The sequence below is a fragment of the Dermochelys coriacea genome, chromosome 5 (assembly GCF_009764565.3).
Source record: "Dermochelys coriacea isolate rDerCor1 chromosome 5, rDerCor1.pri.v4, whole genome shotgun sequence".
Classification (NCBI taxonomy): domain Eukaryota; kingdom Metazoa; phylum Chordata; order Testudines; family Dermochelyidae; genus Dermochelys; species Dermochelys coriacea.
In genome coordinates this window covers 43123396-43147988 of record NC_050072.1, presented here as the reverse complement: position 1 = coordinate 43147988, position 24593 = coordinate 43123396, and the positions used below count along the sequence as shown (strand labels likewise).

The following is a 24593-nucleotide window of genomic DNA, read 5'->3' as shown; positions in this document are numbered from 1 at the left end:
GAAAGTTTATTTGCACCCAGGAATATCCTCTGCAGAGAATTTATGGAGTTGATATGTAAAGTCAAAGAGTTCTTAATCTCAAGCCATTTGCATTGGGCACACTCAACTTCAGATTTAACTATTGATGGACAACTCAGGCTTTACAGTACAACCACCACCATGTTTTGTGACCAGTATAAAGTTCACCATCTCCCACAATACAACTATTTTTTGTGCATTCTGGGAAAATCTGGGCAGCTTTCCCAGAGTACCTCAGCAGGGAGAGATACAGAGATGATACTTGGAGAGAAATGCCACCTGCATGTGGAATAATGTATTCTGAGATGGTCCACTGTAAAGAAAGCTACAAGGAAAAGCTGACCAGACAGATCAGTTATACAGACACAGAGGGTCCTGTCTATACTTCAAAATATACTGTGCTGAATGAGTTATATGAGGACAACTCTGTGGCCACTTAAGCCTCTGGGCTGTGATAGAACGTATATTTAGTTGCCATGGTTACTAAACAAGTAAATGTGTACATATGGACACAGCTATGTTTTGAGTCAACCTTGTCACTAATTGGACACAAATCATTAACAACTAGTGAAGACAGGGACTTTGGGTCAACAGAAGGCATTAGCATAGCGCTGACACCTGATGCCTGTGCAAATGAGTGAAGAGACCATCATTCTGAGGTTCATAATATGGCGGTAGTGCTATGATTATTGACATTTAGTGCTCCACTACTGCTCATTCCTAGCCTGCTGTGAGAGAGGGAGAGAGAACATTAGGAAGAGAAAGATGAAGAGATACACAGAAGTGAAGAGGGAAGGGAGACAGACTATATAGGAGAAAACAGTGATCAAATGGTTTGTATCCTGCCATTTCTCCACTTTGAGGTATATGTAGCTGGTCAGAGAGATTATCTGTTTTAGAGTTTATGAAGTCCTGGAAGGGCGGGGATAAAAAAAATTGAGAATTGGGCACTGGGGGAGTCAAGAGAATTCAAAGTAAGCAATAAGCCATACTGTATACAACAAGAGCTGTTACCAGCCAGCAAAAGTCTATGAGTTTCAGAAGGGGCGTGGATGCAGAGAGCAGATATTCACTTTATGAACATATGAGTTTCAATACTACAGAAAAAAAATTTATCATAGCTGCATTCTCATCTTGATCTGGGCTTCATTCTGTCCTTAGACATGCATGCACAGCTTCCAATGATTTCATGAAGGGCTGTATGGGTCTATCTGTGGCCTGCATTGGGCCCTTTGACTTTAGTTAGTCCCTTGAGTTACTGAACCCACATGCAGTAGATTACCACCTCTCCAGGGTGGTTAATCAATGATTTTTTTAAAAAAATGGATTTTTTTAAAATTTAAATCAGATTTTTTTGAGGGGGAAATAAAACAACCTATCTTAAGATAGTTTTAATTAAGATTCATTATAGCTCAAAGATATCTCATCATGGAATAGGGATTATTAATTCTATAGTATGGGACAATGTAGTCATGTAATGTTTAAGAAAAGTTTTGTAAATGAGTTCCAATAGTTCATGGATTAGGGATCCAATATTATGGGATTTCAGGGGCTTCTGTATAGATAAATCTTTCTATCTACCCATTGGGACTCAGTGCTCAGTCTAGAAGATACCATCAGAGATGCTTAGTTTTGCCATTCTCAAACTGTGGATTTGTCTCTCCAGAGATAACATGCTTGTTAACAGCAAAAACGTTTTTAAATAAACAAACAGGTGAGAAACAACAGACCTCAACCCTATTGTCCCACCGCAAATTTGTGTACACAGAATCAATCCCTTACCTCTCTCTAAAAGTGCAAAGTTTCAAAAAGTTCAATGAATAGAAGATTGTTGGGAGCGTAATAGATCTGGACAAGAAGAAGTCTGGAGATAAATGTGAGAAGGGAGGGACAGTAATAGAAACAAGTGAAACTGTTTAAGCGGCCTATTCCAGAAGTCTTGAGGTCTTTCTGAATGTAACCTTCATTGATTTGAGATCTACCATACCATTCATAGAATCATAGAATCATAGAATATCAGGGTTGGAAGGGACCCCAGAAGGTCATCTAGTCCAACCCCCTGCTCAAAGCAGGACCAAGTCCCAGTTAAATCATCCCAGCCAGGGCTTTGTCAAGCCTGACCTTAAAAACCTCTAAGGAAGGAGATTCTACCACCTCCCTAGGTAACGCATTCCAGTGTTTCACCACCCTCTTAGTGAAAAAGTTTTTCCTAATATCCAATCTAAACCTCCCCCAAGGGAGGTTCTCTCACTAGAAGGGAAAACCTATAAAGGCAGCTGGCCATAAAAGAGAATTCCAGTTTGGGAATATTTTAATTAAGTTCCTGTTATAGGAACTGTAAATTATACCTGTGGGTAAGACAGGCATGCGTGCAAAATACAAACAGTGCAACAAAGAAATGTAAGGCCTGGTTGCCAAAAAGGAAAAAACATCATGAGATATGTTCCTTCTCAGGAGGAAGCTGCGTTGAAGACGATGAAAGGAACATGTCTGAACATGCAGGATCTTCAGATTGGAAAACTTTTTTATTTCATACTTCTTTCTTAAGGACTGCCTGTCTTCCTTCTGGACTATTCTTGAATTCTCATGTTTGAGCAAAAAATATAGTTGTTACTCTATGGTACTATCATTTTAGATGCAGTTATGATAAAAAATAAATAGCTGAAATAGGCAGATCTTCCTTTTACAATTTCACCTTTAAAAGTGTCAGTGAATGCAATGAGTAATACTAAATGAGCAGTATGGTAATAATAATTAAATGACTGCATTGACTTATTTTCTTTAGGAGAATCCATCCTTAACGTACAGGATTCTGAAGACTATCCACCTTCAAGATCACCATCATTTTCTATAGTTTCAGAGTTATCTGCCAATGATTGTGTTTAATCACATCACGTATGTCACATAGCCACAGTATATCACCTGTAGAAAAAATGAAAAAAAAATCTCCATCATCCAGAAACAACATCATCCCGATAAGTTTGTGATAAGATCCGGCAGATTACAAAAAGAGGTAATTGATGAAAACATTGCCCAGTTTGTTTATGCAACAAACTCTCTGTATGATTGAGAACCCACACTTCATTAACATGGTTCAATCATTAAGACCAGGATACAGTCCACCCAACAGAGCAGATGTTGCAGGCAAATTGCTGGATAAAATATATGAAAGAGAAATTAAGCAGTGTGCAAAAGGTCTAGAGGGTAAAACTGTTAACCTGAGTCTTGATGGGTGGAGCAATGTCCACAATGATCCTGTTGTATGTGCTTGTGTGACAACAGAAGAAGGGAATGTCTTCCTTGCAGAAACAATTGATACATCAGGAAATGCACACACAGCAGAATATTTACAAGTAGCAGCAGTAAAAGCTATAACAAACTGAAAAAAATTCAAATGTCTAGTACTCAGCTTGGTCACAGACAATGCTGCAAATGTATCCAAAGTAAGAAATTCAGAAGAGCGTGAAGAGAGTCCCAAGCTAACAACATATGGTTGCAGTGCTCATTTGATGCACCTCCTAGCCAAAGACTTCAGTGTTCCAGAAATAAAGGCTCATGTTGTTGAAATTGCAAAATACTTCCGTAACAACCACTTTGCAGCAGCTGCTCTGAAAAAAGTGGGAGGAAACAAGGTAACTCTCCCACAAGACGTGCAATGGAACTCAGTAGTGGACTGTTTTGAGCACTATATCAATGGCCTAATCTGACGACAGTTTGTGAACAAAATCGTGAAAAAAACACTGTCACAGCCAAAGTTCTCAACATTGGGCTTAAGAGAAATGTTGAACACATGCTTAGTACCCAGAAGCCTATTTCTGTAGCCTTGAACAAAATGCAGGGAAATAGCTGTTTTATTGCTGACGCTGTTGAAATTTGGAAGGAACTGAGTGAGATCTTAAAAAGAGAAATATGCAATGACAGTTAAATTACAAGCATTAAAACAACGAATGGGACAAGCACTATCTCCAGCTCATTTTTTTGCAAATATTCTCAATGCTTGGTACTAGGGTCAGACTTTAACTGCTGAAGGAGTTAGCTATGACAGACATCCAGCAATCATCCCTCCATAATGCCAACTATAATAAACTTCAGAACTAAGGGTGAACCATTCAAGAAATATGTTTGCTGATGATGTTTTAAAGAAAGTCACACCAGTGAACTGGTGGAAATCACTTAGGCACTTGGATTCAGAGACTGTTGAAGTGATAATCTCACTTTTAACAGCAGTAGCTTCTTCTGCCAGTGTAGAAATAATATTTTCTTCCTTTGGACTAATTCATTCCAAATTGAGAAATCGTTTGGGACCTGAAAAAGCAGGAAAGCTTGTTTTTCTGCAGAAGCCAATATTTTAAGTTTCTCATGTTGACCTGGCTGACAGTCTATTTAATTTTTTTAAATATTGCATTTAACTTTTAAGTTAAAATAAATTTAACAAAAACAAACCTGATTTTGAAAAAAACTTGCATGTTTAATGAAATTCAAAAATTCATATGCTTGTTTTGTTAAAATATTCTATGTTTGCTGTTGAAGAAAAAAATCCAGAATACATAATGTTGTTTTAGTTAAATAAAACAATTAAATGTCTGTCTGGTGATTGTTGGGATATGTAAGGATTAAGTAGAGACCTGGGAAACCACTGGTGTGCTGGTATGGTATTAGGGAGTAGAGTCACAGGCAGGTACCATTTTTTGCTTGATAGAATAAGTGTCATCCCTTGCCGTCTCCTTCATCTTGTTGGGAATAAATAAGTGTTGCAGCTGCATAAGAAACATAGTTGTCTAAAGGATACTTTTGTATAAAGAAGTGTTATATCCCCTCCCTTCCTTTCCCAGTTACATAAACGAGCTCAGGGTCATGGCCCCTTCCTCCCTCCCCTGAGAACTGCTGAGTAAGGGAACTTGTAGCAACAATTATTGTAAAGAAATGTATTTTCAAGGTAAAAATGTGTGTATAATATGCATAATGCTGTAATCAGTCAGTGGGGTGCGTATAATCATAGTATTGGAGTTTCTATTACTTAAGGGTTTTGGGGGTTTGAGCAGCTGTAGGCATTTACATACTAACTTAAATAAAAGAAGCATGATAGAACTAATCCAGTGCTTACTCGACAATTGCATTCAGGGGAACAAGTATCCCAATAAAGAAACCAGTACTCAAATCCGCTTCTGGGTCAACCTCTCATTCTTCTCTAACAGTGATGTTCTCCTCCTAAAACAGCATGGCAAGAAAATCCTCCAAATATTAATGATTAACCTGTTGAATTGGAGATAGTTCATCTCCCAATGACTTCATAAATATCTGCTTCAATTACCTTTGGTAAATGAAATAACCAAACAATCATTCATTTTCTGATATAGCTGTAAAACTAATCTGAAAAGTTTTCAAAATAAATTACTTTAAAAATGTATAGTGTGTACCTTCTAAAAATTAAACCTACATCTATCTCTGAGTTGTGAAAAATATGTATTAAGGTTGTAACAACCAACAAGAGTGCACTTTTATGTAGAAATCCATGATTAAATAGAGTCTTCCTGACTAGTGATTTAAATCCACCCTACCTCTCCCTCATAATAGCTAGGGATAGCTGAAGCTCTGAACATCTTGGTTGGTTGGTTCTGGACCTTATTTATATATTGCTACCCTTCAGACATATAGGATGTCTAGGATTTCATTTGAATCATGTAAAGGCTTGTAAATGTTACACTATGATGCAAGTGTAGTATTCACTTTCAGTAAAATGGTGTAGTATTCACTTTCAATAAAATGTATAGACAATATTTTGTCCATATGCAATTACATTAGATTCAGTGTAATACTGAAAACTTAAGGCAGAGACTTACAGAAGTTAGAGAAACCACTTAAATCCTTTAAATATATCCGCATCTCTGTTTCTCAGAGACAAAACAGACATGCTATGGGTGGACACACAATGCCCTGGTGCCTTGTGTTTCTTTCTCCTCCTCCTCTTTCAAAATGGAGAACTCATCTGTAGTTAACAAGTTTAAGTGCCCATCCCTGTGTCATGCAAAGGTCGTGCTCTCTCCTCAGTTAAATCCCTCAGTAGATCATTCTTGGTTGATAAGGGGTTCAGAAAAACATTTTCCAGTAAATAGCCATAATAATAGAGACATTTTCCAATAGTTAAGGAAATCTTTGGATGTTTGTCAAAAGGCTTCTATGATGTTTTCTTGGCCAGATCTTTTATAGTTGGTACACATCTGATTGTAATGTTCATTCTTCTTAGTAACTTTACATATTGTGATAAGGTCAGGCCAGATGGCTACAGGAGAGTGATAGAAGGTAGATATATTAGCCCTAGATTAAGCAGGTCCCTTTCCCCGAGTAAGATAATGGGCTGTTCCAGAACAATCTGGAAATTGCTGGAACCAATTAAGGCAGGCTAATTAGGACACCTGGAGCCAATAAAGAAGCTACCGGAATCAATTAGGACAGGCAGGCTAATCAGGGCACCTGGTTTTAAAAGAACCTCACTTCAGTTAGTGAGGTGCGTGCGAGGAGCTGGGAGCAAGAGGCATGCAAGAAGCTGAGAGTGAGTAGGTGTACTGCTGGAGGACCGAGAAGTGCAAGCGTTGTCAGACATCAGGAGGAAGGTCCTGTGGTGAGGACAAAGAAGGTGTTGGGAGGAGACCATGGGGAAGTAGTCCAGGGAGTTGTAGCTGTCACGCAGCTGTTACAGGAGACACTATAGACAGCTGCAATCTACAGGGCCCTGGGCTGGAACCCAGAGTAGAGGGCGGGCCCGGGTTCCCCCCATCCCCTCAACTCCCTACTTGATATAAGAGGAGTTGATCTGGACTATGGGTCCCACCAGAGGGGAATGGCCTGTCCCCCGACCCATTAGGTGGGCCAGCAGAGACTGCGGGGATTGTTCTCCTCCTTTTCCCCATGCTGGCCAGTGATGAGGTTAGCCAAGTGAATGGCAGGTTTGTGCCACTAACAAAAGGAACCAAACTGAGGACTGCTGTGAACCTCTGAGGCGAGCAAATCCACCAGAAAGTACAGAAGCCACCAAAGCAGAGGAGGAACTTTATCACAATATATTCTTAAGAAAACTCATTAACCTCTTTACAGAGATGATCCACTGGTATCCTGCATCATCATCTATCTTCCTCAAAGAGAAAGAAAGATCCTAGCAAAGACTTATGACCGCGATGGCCAGAACTGCCCACTGTAGCAGATCAGCTACACTTTGTTTCATTGAAATGACATTGAACAGCGTTTGAAAGAATGCAACTGTCAAGTGAGACTATTGTTATTCTTAATATTTCTTCTGCTATTGTAAAACAGATGAAAGACTCTTGACTGCCACTGAGATGTGAGTAAGAACAGATAGGGTTTCTGGGAATCTGTAAGGAAGCTTGACTGCCAATTGTCTGGTTAATGTAGCGTACAATACTAGTAATACTTCAGTAAAACATGGAAAATACCACACTCTTTGCCAATCACAAGATGGTATGTCAACCACATTGTGCTTCAAGCCAAGTACAACTGTCTGGTGTCTGTGCCAGGGGGCTGAATGTGCATGAAGAGCATTGTTTTTGAATAGAACTCAAAGTGATCTTGATAAATTGGAGAATTTAAAAAGAGGAAATTCTATTAAAGCAAATGCAAAGTACTACACTTAGGAAGGGAAAATCAAATGTACAAATACAAAATGGGAACAAACTGGCTAGGCTACAGTACTGCAAAAAAGGATATAGGGATTACAGCGGATCACAAATGGAATATGAGTCAGTGTGAGGCTGTTGCAAAAAAGATAGAAGTCATTTTGGAATATATGGGCATAATGATTGGAGTCCCACAGGGATCAGTTTTGGGTCCAGATCTGTTCAATATCTTCATCGATGATTTAGATAATGGCATAGAGAGTATAGTTACAAAGTTTGCAGACAGTGCCAAGTTGGGGGGCTGCAAGTGCTTTGGAGAACAAGATTATAATTCAAAATGATCTGGACAAACTGGAGAAATGGTCTGAAGTAAATAGGATGAAATTCAATAAGGACAAATGCAAAGTACGCCACTTAGAAAGGAACAATCAGTTGCACACATACAAAATGGGAAATGAATGCCTAGGAAGGAGTACTGTGGAAAGGGATCAGGGGGTTGTAGTGGACCACAAGCTAAATGAGTCAACAGTGTAATATGGTTGCAAAAAAAAGCAAAAATCATTCTAGAATGTATTAGCAGGAGTGTCGTAAGCAAGACAAGAAATAATTCTTCTGCTCTACTGCACGCTGATTAGGCATCACTTGGAGTATTGTGTCCAGTTCTGGGCGCCACATTTCAGGAAAGATGTGGAGAAATTGGAGAAAGTCCAGAGACAAGCAATAAATATGATTAAAGCTCTAGAAAACATGACTTATGAAGGAAGATTGAAAAAATTGGGTTTGTTTAGTCTGGAGATGAGAAGTCAGGGGGGATAAGTTTTCAAGCACATAAAAGGTTGTTACAAGGAGGAGGGAGAAGAATTGTTCTTCTTAACAAGAAGCAATGGGCTTAAATTACAGCAAGGGAGGTTTAGGTTGGACATTAGAAAAACATCCCAACTGTCAGGTGGTTAAGCACTGCAATAAATTGCCGAGGGAGCTTGTGGAATCTCCATCATTGGAGATTTTTAAGAGCAGGTTAGACAAACACCTGTCAGGGATGGTCTAGATAATACATAGTCCTGCCATGAGTGCAAGGGACTGGACTAGAAGACCTCTCAAGATCCCTTCCAGTCCTATGATTCTATGATATTAACAGGACTGTCATATGTAAGACACAGGAGGTAATTGTTCCACTCTACTTAGCAATGGTGAGGCCTCAGCTGGAGTATTGTGTCCAGTTTTGGGCACCATACTTTAAGAAAGATATGAACAAATTGGAAAGAGTTCAAAGGAAAGCTAAGAGGTTTGGAAATATGAGGAAAAGTTGAATGAACTGAGCATGTGTAGACCAGAGAAGAGAAAGCTGAAGGGGGACGTGTTATGAAAACAATCTTCAAATATGTAAAATATTGTTATCAGGGGAGAGTGATCAGTTGTTCTCCAAGGGTACCAAGAGTAGGATAAGTAGTAATTGGTGTAGTTTGCAGCAAGGGAGATTTATGTTGGATATTAGAAAAAACTAACTATAAAGGGTAGTCAGTCACTGGAACAGGTTACCTAGGGAGGCTATAGAATCCCTGTCATTAGAGGTTTTTAAGAACACATTAGACAAACACCAGTCTGGGATAATCTAGGTTTACTTGGTCCAACCTCAGCACACTGAGGGGGAGGAGGAAGGGAGAATGGACTAGATGACTTCTTGAGGTCCTTCTCAGCCCAACATTTGTGATGCTATAATTTCTATCTTCCTATCCCTTGAAAAGATGGATAGAGTGTAACTGATGGCGTGATGCCTGCCTAATATGCAGACAGTTGGAAACCCCACACTGAAGAGGCGTTAACTGCCCCATTCATCAGAGGCCTTATACTGCAGGTATAGAATCTGGTATTTTTCATGACCATAGAATTAAGCAGTCTTGTCCCAGAATTTGCTTTTTTAAAATTACAGTTAACTGCAGCCACCAGTTCAGAGCCTACTGAAAAATAACTGCATTATTATCGTATTGTTTCTCAGGTGTTGTATTCACTCAGAGTCCAAACAAGTGTCTGTTTTAACTTGTACAGAAAATTTTAAATTTCCATGAAGAATGCTCCCTGGACTTAAACTGGGGGAAAAAAAAGAGTGGTACTGTCCCAAGCTCTGCACAAAAAACAACCTCCACCCACTTGTAACACCAAAAATCCCACCAGTCACTGTCAATTGCCCAAATGTTGAAACTATGATTACCAATGCTCTACTGCGCTACTCAAAGGGGTTCGGATACCTGATCAGGTCTGGCTTTACGTCTAGGCACCATAGGCACATCCCTAGGATTCTGACTTCCTGTCATGTAATGGCATCAGACTAAGATTTCATTGAAAACAAATTGTTTGTAGGCCTTAGTGTTGTAAAGAAAAGCTTGAAAACATGAACTGAGTAACTGATGTCTGCCTGAGAGAGACTGTGGTCCTCAAAGTTGGGAAGGGAAGGATGTTGAGGATGTTGTGGAGGAGGCAGGGATGCAAACTTGATCATATAGCGAGAGTGGATTATGTTCAGCACTCATGGATCTGTTATTGCGCTCCATGAGTTGAGAAAGAATGCTAGACGACCTCCAAATGATGTGTGAAGGTCAAGCAATGTTGGGCTTAGTGGCTCACAGCTCGAGCTCCCATCAAAAATAGCACCTTGCCAGGGATTGAGATTGGAATGTTGGGCCTATTATAGAAAGCGCAGGGAAGTGAGTTCTTTGAACCCTCTCTGCCTTTTGCATGGTGATTCATAGGGCCTCCCATGAAAAAATTGTTGAGCCATGGGTATAGGTCTGGATGATTGTCAATTAAAACTTCCTCTTGGGGGCAGGTGTATATATCCCTTGAGAGCGGAGAGTAGCCCTATAGTCCTTCAAGTTCTGGAGGGACTTGTCCATCTTCTGGTTGAATAACTGTGATTCATCAGAAAATGAGGAGTCCTTGTGACACCTTAGATACTACCAGATGTATTTGGGCATAAGCTTTCATGAACTATAACCCACTTCATCAGATGCATAGAATGAAAAATTCAGTAGGCAGGCATCTGATGAAAATTCAGTAGGCAGGCTATAACCCACTTCATCCAAATCTGGTGTGTATTGCTCTTCCTCCTTGAGGGATCCGGGGGCGGGGCAGATTTGAGTGTTTCCTTCGAGGCGAAGCAAGGAGCGACTCTCTAGCAGACCTGACTGACTCTGCAGGGGGATACTGGTCCCAGGGGCCCCAATGTTTCCGGTAGGAAGGGTCAAAAGGGGGAGGTGGAGGTCCCCATGGTGGGGATGCCAGTGGCTCTGAGCTAAATGCAAGGGTTTGTCCCAAGCTTGTTTAAGTCTTTTGGGCAGTTGAGGCTACATAGGGTAAGAAAATGAAGACTCCTTGGGTGGGTCAGAATCTCCCGATGAGAAGGAAGCTAATACCTGTTCCGGATATGGTACCATCAGTGTGGCTGGAGGGAAATTGTAACTCGAGGAAGGAACAGGCAATAAACATATTCAAGTAGTTGACTCTCCCGAGTGTTATGATACTGCTGGAAAGGAATGGACCCTATGGAAGGGATTCTTGATCCAGCAGTGCAAAGATGTCCTATGAAGTGGCATGGAACTCAGTTCTTCCTGGTGTGAAAGGGGTTGTCTCTGCTCAGACCACTGGAGCCAGAGAGAGAGAGAGAGAACTGTTGAAAACAGTGCCACGGATAGGTGATGAATGGTCTTCATCAGTGCCAATGGATTCCAAGGTTTGGGAGGTGCCAAGGGTGACGGTACCAACGGATCACGTTCTGTTACCAATGGAGCCTGATGTTTATGGGCTTTTTTGTTAAGCCTTGGGGACTTAAAACGTACTAAGTCTGCTTGGACTGAGATGCTGGGCTTGCTCAGAGCCAAATCAGATTTCTTTGAAGTGGATTTGGAGGAAGACTTGGTCTATTTTTTGACAGTGCTTCCTGTGTTCCTGAGAAGATTCCACCGGGGTGTCTGAAGGAAATTCTCTGGCAGCAGTGTTGGACTTAGCAGCAGGAGGCTTACCTCTTGCTGAATCAGGCCAATATAGGGGGCGGGGAGTTCCCAGTCTGGGTCTGATGGAGGCCATATGGTTTTTTCCATGAGGCATTTTCAAAGGTGGAGTTCCTGTCCTTCTCAGGTATGGCTGGGGAATGAGTGGCAAATACTACACCTCACTGCAATGTGAGTTTCCCCAAAGCCATAAAAGCAGCACTGGTGGTCGTTGTGACCGAGAAGGATCACGGCCAGGAAGCACAGAGTTTAAAGCCTATAGTCCAATACCCACACAGGGTATAGGGTGGGGAAGGGGAAGTGTTCCCCTGTAGATTAATCCAGCACTAAACTATGGAATCATTAAACCTGTTAACTATACAAGATGCTAAAACTATTTACAAAGTTAAATATTCTCTTCAGGGATGAAGACGAAGCTACAGACAGAGAGGTTCCAACCTGGACCATGTGGCGGTGAGAAGGAACTGGAGAGGCGTTTGGTCCACCCCGCTCTTTATCCCCTCAGGTCGGAGGCACAAGGTGAGCGAGGGTGCATGCGTGGATCAACCGACACTACTTTCAAATCCTCTGGCTCCAGGCATACAGGTGATATGTGTAGCCCACAGTGCAATACAATAGAAGAAAAGAAGAAAAATAGGTTATGAAAATGGGTCATGTCTGAGATACATTTTCATTGCTTTTAGGGCATGTCCTACCTATATTCAATATTCTCAAAGCCACACATACCTTGTAGTTCCATTAACATAACCATGAAGGATGCTGGGAGCTCAAGGCTTATATATGGCAGCATTCTCAAATTCAACAAATGTCACAGCATCAGTTACACTTGATTTGGAGGTTGTCTGTGCAATCATAAGGGCTAGGGACTTCTGAGCTTTTAAATTAAACAACAACAAGAAAATCTAGACAGCAATACTAGCCTCAAAAAAATAAACAAAAAAAACCCCACCCTGGAATGTTGACAAGGTTCCCTCTAATTTTTTCACCCATGTGCAGAATAAATTTTGTTATTTGCACCAAGATAATGTGCGGATGTGCACCACCAGTAGAAACAAAAAACCTAGATATAATATATATTTTTAAAAAGTTACCAATAGGGATAATTACTCCAGCCAGGACAGGTTAGGCATTTTAGAACTCACTAGTCAAATAATTAAATACAAGTGTAATAAATTTTATGGAAGAGAAATAAAAATTATGAAATGCATAGACCAGTCAAAACACTAAAATAACACATGTTGAAAGATAAAATTTCAGAGAATATATGTGCACTGCAGGAAGTACCAAGTAACAATAATAATAATATAAGTAGGTGTTGGGAGATGAGTGTGATACACTGTATGTGTGTGTGTGTGTGTGCGCGTGTGAGAGAGAGAGACAGACACAGTGTGACAGACTGTGTGCACACATGAGACACAGATTGTGTGAGAGCGTGCACACAGGAGTGTTGGAACAATGTGTATCGTGGGGGTGCTAAGAGCCATTGAACCAGACTGTAAACCCTGTATATAATGGAAGCCACTTCAAACCAGGGGATGCTGCAGCACCCCCAACACCCCTAGTTCCAGCACCTCTGCCTGCGTGAGAGAGAGAGAGATTGTATGTGCTGACTGCCGGGGAAGTCTCAGAGACCCCCTGTCTCTTTAAGCTCTTACTCACCAGAAGGCTTGTTCAGATCTCAGAGCTGCCGCAAGTTCTGAGCCCTGTACCCTCTCCCCTGCTCTGTGGAGATGGGGTACAGGGGCTGGAGAACACCCTGACATCAGCACCTGCTTCCCCCCAGTTCTGCACAGCCAGCAGGAGGGTCCTGGGAGAAACTGCAATGTGGCTGCAAAGCAGTGGGAAGGAGGGGCACCTGAAAACATGCTGCCGGATGTGCGCGGCTCTGCTAATCAAGTGGGCAGCGCTTGAATCTCTCCTAGGAGGCCGCCCAACCGCACAGCTTAGAGGGAGCACAGGTTGTTGACCTGATTCCACTCAAGCTTTGATGCTCAGTTTTGTAGGGTATAGGAATGTCTCTGGGTACTGCACACTCCTGAAATACTGATACCTAGATCTATCTAATTGTCTCCATTGCCCAGCCCTTGCCAAATCTGGAAAGATGTGTAGTCTGTGGTCCTGGAAAAGAAGCTGTTCACTATCATTAGCATTTCTTGGATGGTCTAGGGGAAGTCACTTAATTGCTTGCTGCCTCAGTTTTCCCATCTATAAAGTGTGGCTAATACTTGAACAATAACTGGGATTTCAATAAGGCTTAATTCATCAAAATGATGAATTAAAGTGCAGCAACTCTTCAGATGGAAGGCACTAGATAAGTACAAAATAGTAGTAGTACAAGAAATTATTCTGGTAGCTATATGTCCTAATTGTTGCAGACAGTTCATATAATACTGATTTCCTATAATTCCATATTTCTGTTCCAGAATATAAACTTGGTATTACTTCAGATATACTAAAACTACTTTGGGGCCATTTCCATCTCTACCCACTTGGAGATGTAACAAACTTAGGTTATCCTATTTAAAGCATTTTCTAGTGATTCCCTTTTTAAAATGGATTGAAACGTTATCTTAATTCCAGCAGTCTTCACCTTCCTCAGCCTACTGCATTCCTTTTTAATCATCATCTGTTCTTCCAGCATTTCTAATCTTCCTCACAGCTTTTTATGGTTTATTTTAAAGCCTTTTCTGGTTAACAGTGTTGCTTTAAGTCCAGCAGGTTGCTTTTAAGAAACTTTAATGGCTAAAAGTATTTTTTATCCTTCTATCTAAACAGCTCTTCCTTTAAGCCTGTTTGTGATCAGCTAGCCAAGAAAGTGGAGCTGTCTCCCTGGGTTTCTTGTTAGTAATAACTTCATCATTAAAGTACCTTCTAAAGACAGCCTCAGGTTGCTAGTAGTTCATTATTCTTTCCATTTTTGAACTAAACTTTCTCTACATGACTTGCAACTAGATCAGAAATTCCCCAACCCCCTTCCTAAAATAAGATTTCCATACGTATACTCATATTACAGATATACGAGGTCTTTCCCTTTAAAGGAGATTTGGTCATACAGAGCCTGTCCTGCACCACTGAAGTCCAAAGGAATTTTGTTATTGACTTCAATGAAAGCAGTCGATAATACTTTGCTATACATACAAGCGTGAATATTAGTAACCTTTTAGTAAAGGAACTGAAAGCATTTAATTAATATTTAGCAACTCACCTTGTAATGTATTATTCTCCACATTTTACAAATGAGTAAAATGAGGCACAGGCTAAATTAACTGATCAAAGCCACATACTGAGCCCTTTTCAGAGTCTGGCACAGAATCCAGGAGTCCTGGGTCCCAGTATCTGCTGCTATCATTAACTCAACATCATTTCTTCCCTGATTGTAAGAATTTGCCGCAAAACGAAGTGGTAAGAGAGGAGAGGAGAGGAGAAATCCTATCTCCCAAAAGGGAGTAAGTGGATTAAAGATTTTTGGTTTATCATTGCCTCCTAAAGGCAACTTCTTTGGAGGTTCAGTTTTTGATGTGGTAAAAGCTGAGGTCCAACTACAAAGTTCCTGTACCCATTCCAGCTCTGAACATGTGAGCATTTCTGATAATTATCAAGTTTTGTCTCCATATCTATTTTCACATAGTGCCTGTATCTTGAAATCAATGAATTGCGTGACTGAAATGGCTTTGAATAAATAATAAAATCCATAGGAAATCTACTCTGCCAATAAAAAAGTGTCTGGCTTAGTTCTTAAATAACTGGATTTCTTTGGAGTGAAATTGATCATGCTCTTACTTTTGACCATAACATTTTGAGTTATGGTAAAACAAAGTAATAATGTTTTCTGTGTAGCTTTCAAATCAGTAATAGTTCAGGGTTTTAAAAAACCTGCTGTTCGAAAGGTCTTTTAATCCCATTTTAGGCATAGTGGATTACAATTTTACAGAGTCTCAAATCTAGTTTGAAAATTGTTATAATTGCAATTTTAATGAATTAAACTATAAATGTTCCTTGGGTGGCACGAGAGCCAAATTGAAGTTCCTGCTCTATTTATTTATAGAGACTACATAGCTTCTACAGGAGAAACTGAGAGACCCCCATTCCAGCATAACCATTAGCACAGTGGTTAAGGCACCCTTTTAGGAGTGGGGAGATTCCAGTAGATGGATTCCAACCTGGGTGTCCCACATCTCAGGTGAGTATTCTAACCACTAGGCCAGTACTACTATTTTATATGTGAGTGTAGTCATTTAAAAATGCCTGGAAACAAAACAGTTTAGATTGAACAAAACACTTCATTTCATCTGCAATGGACTTTTTCAAGTCACTGAAGTTTGGATTCGGTTCAACACAATCTGAATTTTTGGTTTTTTTTTTTTCAGAACTGCCAGAGAACCAAAAGAGAAGGCCACTTACCTTTAATTGGAGATTCTTTGAGATGCATGGTCCCTATAATGTAGTGCGGGTCAACGCCTCTCCAGTCTCCTCCTTACTGTAATGGAATCCAGTCTGAAGCAGAGGGAATTGAAGGGCAGATAGTGGAATACAGATAGAGACCACACATCTCAAAGAACTCTAGTTACTGGTAACCTCTTCTTCTTAGAGTGGTAGTTCCTACGTGTATTTTACACATGGGTGACTCACAAGTAGTGATCAGTGTGGAGGTGGGTATGAGAATGCCGGTGGATGAAGTGTGGTCTACAATACAGCCTGGCCCACAGCAGCATCTGTAGCTGCTGCTTGTGTGATGGCGTAGGTGTGTCGAACGTGTGGATGGCACACCATGTTGCTGCACGACAGATGTCTTGCCAGGACATTTCCGCCAGTAAGGCCAATGTGGCAGCTTGCACTCACGAAGAGTGTGCCATGATTCTATCAGCCCGGGGTATGTTGGATTGGTTGTAGCATTCATGGACGCACCCCGAGATCCATTGGAGATGAGAGGTCTGCCATTATGACCGTGAGTTCACTGACTCATCTGGCTGAGGTAATGGCTACTAAGAAACTCACTTCCATTTAGAGGTGGGAGAGGGAGCATATTGCTTGCGGCTCAAAAGGTAGATTTGTGAGGGCAGAAAGAATAAGACTAAGATCCCATGGTGGTGTGGGAGTCAGTATTGGTGGAAAAGTGATGAGTAAACCTTTCATGAGGCAGATAGTGGTGGGGTGGTAAATACTAAGGCTCCATCCACTGAGCGCTGCTAGGTGAACTGAAATAGAACTGAGGACCAGGCCTGATGTCTTCAAGGTGAGGAGGTAGTGGAGGATGACTGGAAGAGACACCAGGCTCAGTGACTGGCTGTGAAGCATCTCCATTTAGCTTGGTAGCAGGCTCTGGTGGATTCTCTGCTCTGGGTAAGGATTTGTCAAACCAGGGTAGAACATGCACGGTCTACCCTCTATGCCCATCCAAATTCAAGACTGGAAGGTGAAGAGGGCCCGGAATGGGGGGAAAGTCATAGTGGAGGTCGCCTGTCCAGGGGAGGAGAAGAGCACAGCCCTGAGAGCCCTCCCCTAGTGCTTCACCTGAGCAATAGAAGGGCAGCTTCCTGTTCTTATCAGTAGCAAAGAGGTCTCATGGGGGGGACTCTGTGCCCCACTTCATGAATACATGAGCATGAGCATGGAGTGTAGCTCCCACTTGTGATTGAGGTAAGGCATCCTGCTGAGGTGTCGGCCAGGGAATTGTGGGTGCCCAGTAGGTAGGCGACTTGAAGTGTCACGTGGTTATTGATGCAGCAGTTCCAAAGCCGGACTAACTCGGAGCAGAGGGTACCACCCTGCTTGTTGATGTATACTATGCTGCGATGTTTTTGGAGAGCAGTTGAATGTGGAGGGATTGAATGAGCAGGAGGAAGGCCTGGCATGCCAAACAAACTGCCTGCAGTTCCAGCAAGTTTATGTGCAGCCTGGATTCCCATGGCATCCACATTCTCTGAGCTGTGTGGTGTCTTAGGTGGGCTCCTAACCCACCAGGGAGGTGTCCATTGTGATGGTAGTCTGTAGTGTGGGATGGGAAAAGGGGGTGCCAATCATGACCTTGGAGTGATTGGATTGCCATATGAGGGAGAACAGCCCAGTCTTGGGAAGGCTGACCTTGGAGTCTATATGGTCTCTGTTGGGTCTGTAGATGGAGAGGAGCCAAGCTTGAAAACAATGCACATGGAGATGTGTGTGCGGTGTCACATAAGTGCAGGCTGCCATATGTCCAATGAGAAAAAGACAGCGGCAGACGATGGTTTGCAATGCATGTCCATGATGAGAGATGTCAGTGCTGTGAAACAGTCTGCCAGGAGAAAAGCCCTGACCACGATGGAATTGAGTTCCACTCCAATGAAGGGTATCATCTGTGAAGGTGTCAACATTGACTTTTCCTCATTGATGCAGATACCTAGGGATGCCAGGAGACTGCTAAGACAGAAGACTGTGGAGATTTCTTCCTGTCCTGATAGTGCCACAAGGAGTCAGTCACCAAGGTAGGGGAATACTGAGTAGCCGAGAGGGCACATCTAGGCTGCTACCACAGAAAAGACCTTTGTGAACATTCATGGTGCTGTCGCTATGCCTAATAGGAGGACTTGAAACCTTTAATGTTGGTGCCCTACCTGAAAATGGAGGAACTTGTGGTGGGTCGGGTGAATGTCCAGATGGAAGTATGCATCTTTCATGTTGAGAACCGCGAACTAGGCTCCCTGGAGTAAGGAGGGGATAATCAATGTCAGCGTGACCATACAGAATTTTGACTTTCAGATAAACAGTGTTCAACACTGAAGATCTAGAATGGAGCGATGCCCTCTGCCCTTCTTCAGGATAAGGGAGTAAAGTGAGTAGAAGTCTTGCCTGCTATAATGAGGTGGGAGAGGCTCTCTCTCCCCCTTGAGGAGCAGAGCATCTGCTTTTTGTTGAAGGATCAGTTATGGGATCAGTCCCCATGGCTGGGGTGCTGGAGACGAGAAGAACTCGATGTCGTGTTGGTGATGGGTGATCTCCAGTACATAACTGTCCATGGTGATCTTGCCCATTGTGAGCAAATAGGGCAAGATGGTCCCCAAAGATGGTATGCAGTGCTGCAGGTGGCATCGGTGGAGATTCATAGGTCTTGACCTGCAGGTCTGTCTGCTGCTGGGAGAGGGTCGAGGAGGCGATTGTGGCAGAGGCAGGGAATGTGGCATCATAGCAGGCTGCTATGATGGGTGTCATTGACATGGGGGCTCCTTCTGGCGCTGGTTGTAGGGCATGTGTGGGCACGGATGGAAAGGTTTGGTTTTTGCTGTCTGCATCGTGGGACCAGAGTATATATACCAAGGGACCGTAGTATGGCTTGAGCCTTCAGTGTGTGGAGGGATTCGTCCATGTTATCATGGACCAGCTTGTTCTCATCAAAAGGGAGGTTCTCAATTGTATTTTGGACCTCCCTGGGAAAACCGGACAATTGTTGCCACAATTCTTGTCACATAACGACCCTGGTTGCTAGAGAGCAAGAGGACGTATCAGCTGTGTCCAATGTTGCATAAAGGCCCACCTTAGCAACCAGTCGCCCTTCATCTAGCAGCACCTGGAATTGCTGCTGGTGCTCTGGTGGCAGCTTGTTCTTGAACTCTGCTAGCCTGTTGTTGTTAAAGTCATACTTGGTTACCAGAGCCTGATAATTGGTGATGCAGAATTGTAGTCCTGCAGAAATATACACCTTCCTGCCCAGCAGGTCCAGTCTCTTAGAGGCCTTGTTCTGGAGGAGTAGACTTAGGTGACTGCGGCCATGCCTGTTCCACAGCTGCTTGGACAACCAGGGAGCTTGGTTGGTAGGTGGGAGAAAAGAAAATCCATCCCTTTAGCAAGCACAAAATATGTCCTCTCTGCCCACTTAGGTGTTGATATAGAACATTGCCGTGATGTTGTCTGTCATCACTGATATACATCTCCCTGTCAAGTCGGCTCGGAAAGTCTGATATGCCAGGTGTACGGCTCTCAGCTCCCTGACATGGATGTGGAGAGCGTGCTCTGCTTGAGATCAGAGGCCTTGTGTCCTGAGGTCTCTCCGGTGTGCTTCCCTGCCCAAGTCTAATGCGTCCATAATTGATATGAGAGTTGGCTGGGGGCTGACAAAGGGGACCCCTGCACACACTAGCTGTGGATCGAGCCACCACAGAAAGGAGTCGAGGACCAGGTGAGGCAAAGTCACAACCCTGTCCAAACTGTCCCTGACCAACAGAAACACTGAGACTAGCCATGATTAGAGCGGCCAGAATCTAAGCCTGGCACATTGCACCACGTAGGTACAAGCGGCCATGTGTTCCAGGAGTTTGAGGCAATTCCTTGCTGTGGTGGTGGGGAACTGCCTGGGACTCTGAATGATGTTGCCCTGGGCCCAGAACCTTGATTCCGGTAGGTACACCCTGGCCTGGTTTGAGTCCAGCACTGCCCCAATGAACTCTATCCTCTGAACAGGGGGACAGAGTTGACTTCCCCGTGTTCAGGAGAAGGCCCAGTTTGTCGAACATTGCAATGATGAATTAACTTGTGCCTCCACTTGAGCCCTAGAGCAGCCCTTGATCAGCCAGTCTTCGAGGTACAGGAACACCTGTACTCAGTGCCTGCGCAAAAACACAACCACGATTGCTATGCATTTGGTGAATACTTGAGGCACTACTGACAGCCTGAACAGAAGGACTGAACTGGAAGTGGTTGTTGTGCACCACAAACCTGAGGTATTTTCTGTGGGACGGTATGATTGCTTTATGAAAGTACGTGTCCTTCAAGTAGAGGGTGACATACCAGTCCCCTGGATCCAAGGAAGGGATGATGGAGGCCAAGGAGACCATTCAGAACATGAGTTTCCCTATGAACTTGTTGAGCTCTCGCAGGTCTCAGATGGGTCTGAGCCCGCCTTTGGCTTTTAGTATTAGGAAATACTGGGAATAGAAGCCCTTGCCCTTCTGCTCCTGAGGAACCTCTTCCAATGCCCTCAGCGAGAGGAATGATTACACCTCCTGTATGAGGAGTTGCTTGTTAGAAGGGTACCTGAAGAGGGATGGGGAAGGGGGGTGGAAGAGCAGGAGGGTAGAGAATTGGAGTGAATATCCCCCCTCTACCGTGCGGAGCACCCAGCGGTCCAATGTAATATGGGCCCATGCATGGTAGAAAGGGGATAAACAGGATGAAAAGGTAAGGTGGAATGGATGGATCTAGTCTTTGCACTGGTGCATTGTCCCCAGGTGCACCTTCAAAAGGCTGGTTTTGGGCTTAGGAAGGATTTAGACTGGCCAGAACCCTGGCCAGAGGAGGGATGAGGTCTCTTACTTGAGTTCCTCTCTCTTGCATGACCCTTCCTGCCTACCCTGAGGTTGAAAATTCCTCTAAAGGACCTGCGGTCTAAAGTACCTCTGCTGGGTGGCAGTGGTGTGGAGGCCCAGGGACTTCAAGGTGGCTCGAGAGTCCTTGAGGCTGTACAGACGAGTGTCAGTCTTCTTGGAAAACAAAGACTGACCCTCAAAGGGGAGGTCCTGGATTGTCTGCTGCACCTCGTATGGAAGGCCAGAGACCTATAGCCAGGAACTCCTCATGGCCACCCCTGTTCATAGGGAGGAGTTCTGCAAATTTTTGCATGGCCCCACATGTATTATAATTGTACCTGCTAACCACTACCTGATGGTTAGTGATACAGAGCTGCAACACCCCTGGGGAATAGATTTTCCTCCCAAAGAAATCCAATTTTTTGGCCTCTCGATTCTTGGGAGCCCCGGTGCTCACATTGGTTGGTCATGTCCACTACCAGGGAGGCCGGATGGGGGTGTTTGTAAAGGTGTTCATATCCCTTTGAGGGGACAAAGTATCTCCGCTTGTACCTCTTGGTGGTAGGTGGCAATGAGGAGGGGGTCTGCCACAGTGTCTTCATGACATCGCTGAGGATTTTAATCAGCAGCAGTGCAATATGGGATGGCCCTGGAGGCAAAGTCACAACCCTGTCCAAACTGTCGACCATTGGGTTGGCCTCCACCACCACCTTCTCAGGCTTATTGTTCAGGTTCTGGGCCATCTCAGAAGCTGCTATAGAATCCTCCTGTCCTCTAAGGCTGGAGTAGTTGCTGAGCCAGCCACCGCCTCATCTAGAGATGAGGAGGAAGAGATGGAGGCCAGTACCAGAGCCTGCTCCCTGCCCTCAGCCTCTCTGGGTTTCCTAGGAGCAAGGAACACTGGAGCTGCGGATAGTGCTGCGGCCAGTGCCGCTGGCGGTGTCGCAGATGGAGCTGTGAGCGGTGCTGAGGATGATGCAGCGATCAGCGCAGAGATCATCAACGTCAGTGCAGCTGCCGGATGGGTCTCCTGCAGCAGTGCGGAGGGCATGTATGATGGCCCAAAGGATGCGGAGGCTACTGATGCTGGTCTAGAACCATGGCTCTGATGATAGGCCCAGGATGTCCAGAAGGGCCACTGAGGAGCCTGCCACTGTTCTGGGTAGGGCTGTCAGTCACGGCGAGGAGCGGGATCTTCTGCTCCTATTGGAGCATGATGATGCCGCTTCTGACTCGGAGGTCTCCAACTTTGAAGACCATGGAAAAGCGGAGCCACTCGGCACCTGTAAGTGATGCCACATGCGGGACTGGAGCGGCTCCCCCACACGGGTCACTGGTGCCGGGGGTCAGCGCACAGGGGATGATACCCTCATCGCTGCCAGAATCGCCGGCTCGCCAAAGAGTGGATTGGGCCAGGAACCGGTACCAGCGACCTCTCCCGCGTTGGAGGGGAGGGTGGCGTTGTAAGCATCAGGAGGTCCGATGCCACCTCAAATGCTTATGGCATTGAGGGAAACTGTAGGTCCTCGTGGTGGCAGACTGGCAAGCGGTGGAGGTCCGGGCTCAACTAGACCCGTCCTGGGGCAGGAGTTGATGGAGGCCCCACCAATTGGGTGCCCAATGGGGACTTACTGGCCACCTGGTCTTTAGACCTGGTCAGGGAGCACCTTTTGTTGGCCTTCTTTCTTTTCTGGGGCATGGGGAGGGAGACCGGTGTGGCGGTGCCGAAGGTCCTTAGAGAGTCCTTCTTTGCACTGGCTCATGCGTCAATGGTTCCAGAGCGCTGCGCACCAAAGAGGTGGTGCTTGGGACCAGGTCTGCTGCGCCAGGGTCCAACTGAGGCTTAAGTGCTGCTTCCATAAGCAGAACTCAGAGGCGCTGTTCTCTGTCCTTGAGGGTCTGGGGCGAAACCCTCTACAGATTTTACAGCGGGTTCTAATGTGACCCTCCCAAAGATACTAAGTACGAAATGTGCGGGTCACTTCTTGGCATAAACCTGCCATAGTCTGAGCATGGCTTAAAGCCCGGGGACTGAGGCATACCCCAGACCTGGGGAAAAAGTATGCGTGTGTGGGAACCCCCAAAGGAAACTTCTGAGAAAACTAGCTATACTAGCTAAACTACTACTGAATCTAACTATATACACACACAATACTGCGAAACATGCACTTGCCAAGGCAAGAGCAATGCGGAGTTCCAGCTAGCTTACCACAGGTGGTAAGAAGGAACTGACAGGGGGGTCGGGTCATCAGGGCATAATATGGAGCGCCATGAAGGTGCAACTCCAGGAGGTGCCCAGGCCAACCCTACGGATACTGCTAAGGGGAAAAAATCTTCCCGTTGTCATGCATGCAGCACGCACACACCTGATTGGAAGAGACATGAACAAGCACTCGAAGAAAAACTAAACTAACTATACTAACTTAGCTACCTAACACTAAAAAGAACTATATACAACTATTTACAACAAAGTAAAAGTGAGTAACTCTCTTGGAAAACTATGAACGTGAAGGCACAGGAGTTCTGACCTGGGCCATGCAGTGGTAAGAAGGAACTGGAGAGGCGTTGACCTGCACTACTTCCTATACCCTCAACTGGGAGCATGAGGAGATATACTATAGATGTGCAGGTCAATGGGCACTACTAAGAAGTGCTTCCACATGTGGAATACACACAGGGACCACCATTCAAAGAAGATCATCAGTTACTTGCCCAACTCTGGTCATAATATAGTAATTACAACCCATAGTCAGAAATCACAAGTGAACTACCGAGTCCTATTATTCAAATTAACCGAGGTTGTTTTCAAGTTTTTCAGAATTAAAATGCATGGGAGGGAATATCAACTTGGAAGCTCTATCTTTCGAGTGTGGTTTTTAATCTTTAGGTGCACCAAACCAAACTATGAAAATAGCCTTTCAACATTGCCAGAAGCTGTAGCCGTTAATAATTGAGACATCACTTTCATAATTGCTTCCTAGTTTTCTCCCAGGGCATTTACTTCAGATTATCACCACTGAATAACTTACATTTTTTTCAGTATTTCATTGAAGAATAAGACTTTCTGAAATGAAAGAAGCTTGACTTGCAGCTGAATTACTGTTGGCAGAAACTAACTTCCAGAGTAAACCTCTTCTCCATATTCAAGAGCAATTGTTGATTCCCCTGTTGAGAGTAAAGGTACTTGTGAAGATTGATCCAATATGCTAAAAAAAATGGCATGATAAGAACATAAGAATGGCCATACTGGGTCAGACCAAAGGTCCATCCAGCCGAGTATCCTGTCTACCAATGCCAATGCCAGGTGCCCCAGAGGAAGTGAACTTAACAGGTAATGATCTAGTGATCTCTCTCTTGCCATCCATCTCACCGTCTGACAAACAGAGGCTAGGGACACCATTCCTTACCCATCCTGGCTAATAACCATTAATGGACTTAACCTCCATGAATATAATGTTAGAGCCTGCTGATAATACTTTCAGAACATATATTTTACCATCACTTAATTGCAATTCAGAAGAAGTTTTTCCAAGCTTCTTTCAAATGTCAACAACTTCAGCACTTGAACATGAATTTTTCTCTATACAATCAAGTGCCACTGTTACTGGCTTCAATATGTGGAGCAACTCTGCAGCATACCTATTCAGATCAATATTTGTTACCTTATG

At 43.8% G+C, this 24593-nt stretch overlaps 1 long non-coding RNA gene across 2 annotated transcripts in view; it reads left to right on the top strand.

Moving 5' to 3' along the window:
- The window catches only part of LOC122460136, a 48138-nt gene that overhangs the window by 6326 nt on the left and 17219 nt on the right, over positions 1-24593 (top strand). Inside the window, exons 2-3 of one of the 2 annotated variants that reach the window (XR_006281233.1) lie at positions 12053-12169; positions 18386-18458. This is a non-coding gene — a long non-coding RNA (uncharacterized LOC122460136). The remainder of the gene's footprint in view (positions 1-12052; positions 12170-18385; positions 18459-24593) is intronic. The other variant, XR_006281234.1, reaches the window with a different exon arrangement.